This window comes from Oncorhynchus clarkii, unplaced genomic scaffold (genome assembly GCF_045791955.1).
Source record: "Oncorhynchus clarkii lewisi isolate Uvic-CL-2024 unplaced genomic scaffold, UVic_Ocla_1.0 unplaced_contig_11023_pilon_pilon, whole genome shotgun sequence".
In the NCBI taxonomy this organism is placed as follows: Eukaryota; Metazoa; Chordata; class Actinopteri; order Salmoniformes; family Salmonidae; genus Oncorhynchus; species Oncorhynchus clarkii.
In genome coordinates, this window is record NW_027258683.1 from 51,532 (window position 1) to 57,531 (window position 6,000).

The following is a 6,000-nucleotide window of genomic DNA, read 5'->3' on the forward strand; positions in this document are numbered from 1 at the left end:
AAGTATCACCACACCAGTCTGGACAATTAGCAAGTTGCAGTCATCACCTTTAAAGATTAAGAATGAATTTCATAAGGAGCTTGGTCTAGAACCTTCTTCAGCACTCTTCACAAGCACGACTGCTACAGCCTGATAATATCTCACTCTTCACAAGCACGACTGCTACAGCCTGATAATATCTCACTCTTCACAAGCACGACTGCTACAGCCTGATATCTCACTCTTCACAAGCACGACTGCTACAGCCTGATAATATCTCACTCTTCACAAGCACGACTGCTACAGCCTGATAATATCTCACTAGTAGGTTACATAACTATCCTGTCCTGTACAGACTGTAGAGTAGGTTACATAACTTCCTGTCCTGTACAGACTGTAGAGTAGGTTAGGTTACATAACTTCCTGTCCTGTACAGACTGTAGAGTAGGTTACATAACTTCCTGTCCTGTACAGACTGTAGAGTAGGTTACATAACTATCCTGTCCTGTACAGACTGTAGAGTAGGTTACATAACTTCCTGTCCTGTACAGACTGTAGAGTAGGTTACATAACTTCCTGTCCTGTACAGACTGTAGAGTAGGTTACATAACTATCCTGTCCTGTACAGACTGTAGAGTAGGTTACATAACTATCCTGTCCTGTACAGACTGTAGAGTAGGTTACATAACTTCCTGTCCTGTACAGACTGTAGAGTAGGTTACATAACTATCCTGTCCTGTACAGACTGTAGAGTAGGTTACATAACTTCCTGTCCTGTACAGACTGTAGAGTAGGTTACATAACTATCCTGTCCTGTACAGACTGTAGAGTAGGTTACATAACTTCCTGTCTTGTACAGACTGTAGAGTATGTAAACTCTGTGTTCTGACTAAACAGTACGTTTCCCTAGTTACTACTATAAGTCCCAATTTTTTTTTTTTTTACTGCTCTACTGTATGAGAGGTCAACTAACAAGGAGCACATACCACCACTACTATAACAGGACTAAAACAAGGCTTTGTTCCTGAAACCTGCTCACCTGATGGCAGATCCTGTTGCAGAAAAAGCATGAGAAGATCTCCACAATACTTCTGCAATCGATGCCAAATGACCCATGAGATCAGGTGTAATTCCAACAGATAGGGAGGGCACTTAGCCTAAATCCATCTGAAAATGGAAGTAGTCAAACAAGGTTTGCTGGCTTACTCACTGTGTACATTGGCATACACCGCTCTGCATTCAGCTGCAGACCAAGTTGTTGGCTTACTCACTGTGTACATTGGCATACACCGCTCTGCATTCAGCTGCAGACCAAGGTTTGTTGACTTACTCACTGTGTACATTGGCATACACCGCTCTGCATTCAGCTGCAGACCAAGTTGTTGGCTTGTTAATCTAGGCCTCTATTCAATGATTGAAATTTAAAGGTGATGTTCCTGCTTTAGTAGAGACTGCGTTCATTGCAAACGCTGCATATGTCGGCTCAATCGGAAATTACCTTTCATTTTCTAGTGCGGGATCTCTAACGCTTCAGTTTAGCCGACTGAATAGAGCTCCTCGTTTCACTATCCATTGGACAATGCCTAAGTCTGGGGTTTTTTTCGGGCAGAGAGTAATACTGTATAATATAAAGCAACTTAGTCATGCGTGCATACATTTTACATAAGGGTGGTCCCGGGATTTGAACCCACTACGCTGGTGTTACAAGCGCCATGCTCTACCCAATTGATCTACAAAGGACCACAAGGAGAGAACAGGTGTTGCACATAGTGTTTTATTACACTTTATTATCCAGTTATACAACGGGTGGGTCTAATCCTGAATGCCGATTGGTTAAATCCGCATTCCAGTCAGTGTCTATTCCACAAGTTACCACAGGCTAAATCTATGACGTTAAAATGCCTTTTTACTCCGTTCCGTGTGACTACGCAATCCACTGTCTCATCAGCCCAGCCAGGCAATTTATACATTTGATCTCCACTATAAAAAGCATCTAGACATTATCTCACATTTCTTTTAGTTTTCAACAGCGGAGATTTGTATAAACCTGGGTCCATAGATACAGAACAAACAGACTAAACGACTGGGTCGCGTCCATAGATACAGAACGAAAATACTGAACGACTGGGTCGCGTCCATAGATACAGAACAAACAGACTAAACGACTGGGTCGCGTCCATAGATACAGAATGAAAAGACTGAACGACTGGGTCGGGTCTCTGGCAAACGAACCTATAGAACGAACGACCAGCCGGCTTGAGTAGCAACCCTAGATTTCTGTTGGGACTATATCTTGTGGAAGGATGAATTAGTTTGAATAAATTCATTTTTTTTTTATGAAAATATGCAAATCATTACTTGAATATGTTGGTAACCCCTGATATGAAAGTGATAATGCCTGAGAAGCCGGTGTTTGGAGGGATATATTGGCACGGTTTGTCGGCCATCGGGCCTACAACATCCGTGTCAATATATCCTCCAAACACCAGCTTCTCAGGCATTATCACTTAAATCTATGTTTTTGGAGTAAAATGATCATATTTCTGACTGACTGAAAATCTTTGAAAACCAAATCCTCCAAGGCTGTCAGTGTAAATAGTCTGAGTGGCCATTTGATGAATTGTTCAGCAGTCTGATGGCTTGGGGGTAGAAGCTGTTCAGCAGTCTTATGGCTTGGGGGTAGAAGCTGTTCAGCAGTCTTATGGCTTGGGGGTAGAAGCTGTTCAGCAGTCTTATGGCTTGGGGGTAGAAGCTGTTCAGCAGTCTTATGGCTTGGGGGTAGAAGCTGTTCAGCAGTGTTATGGCTTGGGGGTAGAAGCTGTTCAGCAGTCTAATGGCTTGGGGGTAGAAGCTGTTCAGCAGTCTTATGGTTTTGGGGTAGAAGCTGTTCAGCAGTCTTATGGCTTGGGGGTAGAAGCTGTTCAGCAGTCTTATGGCTTGGGGGTAGAAGCTGTTCAGCAGTGTTATGGCTTGGAGGTAGAAGCTGTTCAGCAGTCTTATGGCTTGGGGGTAGAGCTCTTAAGGAGCCTTTAGGACCTAGACTTGGTGCTCCAGTACCGCTTGCCATGCGGTAGCAGAGAGAACAGTCTATGACTTGGGTGACTAGAGTCTTTGACAATTTTTGCCCCATCCTCTCACACCGCTTGGTATATAGATCCTGGATGACAGGAAGCTTGTCCCCAGTGATGTACTGGGCCGTACACAATACCCTCTGTAACACCTTCTGGTTGGATGCCGAGCAGTTGCCATACCAGGCGGTGCAGCTGTAGATCTCCTAAGGGGGAAAAGGTGTTGTCGTGGCCTCTTCACAACTGTCTCGGTGTGTTTGGACCATGATAGTTTGTTGGTGATGTGGACACCAATGATCTTCAAACTCTCAACCCGCTCCACTACAGCCCCGTCGATGTGAATGGGGGCGTGTTTGGCCCTCCTTTTCCTGAAGTCCACGATCAGCTCCTTTGTCTTGCTCACGTTGAGGGAAAAGTTGTCCTGAGCTTTAAGAGAGCGTAAGTGGGAAACACAGGAGTGTACATTATGCTTGGTGGTTGTATCCTATCCTCCTGAGTTGACTGTGTCAAAACATTGGTACAGTATATGTGGTATGTCTTTGTGAGTGCTGCTGCAGACTCTGTAGTTTAATGTAGTGGAGTAATGCAGAAATATTCGTAATCCTCTATACAATACACTGCACTTGAAAAGCTCTCTAGGAGCCTGCTCTGTTCTGTCCTGTCTTGCTCTATCCTATCCTGCTCTGCTCTGTTCTGTCCTGTCTGATAATACTCCCGAAGGATGTATATATTAAGGTTGTAGGGGAAGACATTTTTTAAAGTTAAGTACTGTAATTTATCCCGGTATTTTGCTGTGTATTCTTTCTTGTATGTACAGTCCATTCAGAAAGTAATCAGACCCCTGGACTTTTTCCCCATTTTGTTACGTTACAGCCTTATCCTAAAATTGATTACATTGTTTTTTCCCCTCAATCTACAAAATACCCCCTAATGACATCACAATACCCCGTAATGACATCACAATACCCCATAATGACAAAGCAAAAAAAAGGTTCTTAGAAATGTTAGCAAATGTATAAAAATAAAAAACTGATTTCCATAAGTATTCAGACCATTTACTCAGTACTTTGTTAATTAATGTACCTTTGGGGCCTCCCGGGTGGCGCAGTGGTTAAGGGCGCTGTACTGCAGCGCCAGCTGTGCCATCAGAGTCCTGGGTTCGCGCCCAGGCTCTGTCGTAACCGGCCGCGACCGGGAGGTCCGTGGGGCGACGCACAATTGGCCTAGCGTCGCCCGGGTTAGGGAAGGCTTGGTCGGTAGGGGTGTCCTTGTCTCATCGCGCACCAGCGACTCCTGTGGCGGGCTGGGCGCAGTGTACGTTAGCCAAGGTGGCCAGGTGCACGGTGTTTCCTCCGGCGCATTGGTGCGGCTGGCTTCCGGGTTGGATGTGCGCTGTGTTAAAGAAGCAGCGGCTTGGTTGGTTGTGTATCGGAGGACGCATGACTTTCAACCTTCTTCTCTCCCGAGCCCGTACGGGAGTTGTAGCGATGAGACAAGATAGTAGCTACTACAACAATTGGATACTACGAAATTGGGGAGAAAAAGGGGGTAAAAATAAAAAATAAAAAATTAATGTACCTTTGGCAAGTATAATGCTTCAAGCTTGGCACACATGTATTTGGGGAGTTTCTCCCATTCTTCTCTCCTGATTCTCTCAAGCTCTGTCAGGTTGGATGGGGAGCGCCGCTGCACAGCTATTTTCAGGTCTCTACAGAGATGTTCGATTGGGTTCAAGTCCAGGCTCTGGATGGGCCACTCAAGGACATTCAGAGACTTGTCCCGAAGTCACTCCTGCGTTGTCTTGGTTGTGCGCTTAGGGTCGCTGTCCTGTGAACTTTCACTCCAGTCTGAGGTCCTGAGCAGATTTTCATCAAGGATCTCTGTACTTTTCTCCATTCAACTGTCCCTCGATACTGACTAGTCTCCCAGTCCCTGCCTCTGAAAAGAATCCCCACAGCATGATGCTTCCACCAGCATGCTTCATGGTGCCAGGTTTCCAACAGACCAGAGAATCTTGTTTCTCATGGTCTGATAATCCTTTAGGTGTCTTTTGTCAAAATCCAAGCGAGCTGCCTTTTACTGAGGAGTGGCTTCCATCTACCATAAAGGCCTGATTGGTGGAGTGCTGCAAATCCAAATCAAAAATCAAATCAAATCAAATCAAATCAAATCAAATTTTATTTGTCACATACACATGGTTAGCAGATGTTAATGCGAGTGTAGCGAAATGCTTGTGCTTCTAGTTCCGACAATGCAGTAATAACAAGTAATCTAACTAACAATTCCAAAACTACTGTCTTGTACACAGTGTAAGGGGATAAAGAATATGTACATAAGGATATATGAATGAGTGATGGTACAGAGCAGCATAGGCAAGATACAGTAGATGGTATCGGGTACAGTATGTACAAATGAGATGAGTATGTAAACAAAGTGGCATAGTATAGTATAAAGTGGCTAGTGATACATGTATTACATAAGGATACCGTCGATGATATAGAGTACAGTATATACGTATGCGTATGAGATGAATAATGTAGGGTAAGTAACATTTATATAAGGTAGCATTGTTTAAAGTGGCTAGTGATATATTTACATCATTTCCCATCAATTCCCATTATTAAAGTGGCTGGAGTTGAGTCAGTGTCAGTGTGTTGGCAGCAGCCACTCAGTGTTAGTGGTGGCTGTTTAACAGTCTGATGGCCTTGAGATAGAAGCTGTTTTTCAGTCTCTCGGTCCCAGCTTTGATGCACCTGTACTGACCTCGCCTTCTGGATGATAGCGGGGTGAACAGGCAGTGGCTCGGGTGGTTGATGTCCTTGATGATCTTTATGGCCTTCCTGTGGCATCGGGTGGTGTAGGTGTCCTGGAGGGCAGGTAGTTTGCCCCCGGTGATGCGTTGTGCAGACCTCACTACCCTCTGGAGAGCCTTACGGTTGAGGGCGGTGCAGTT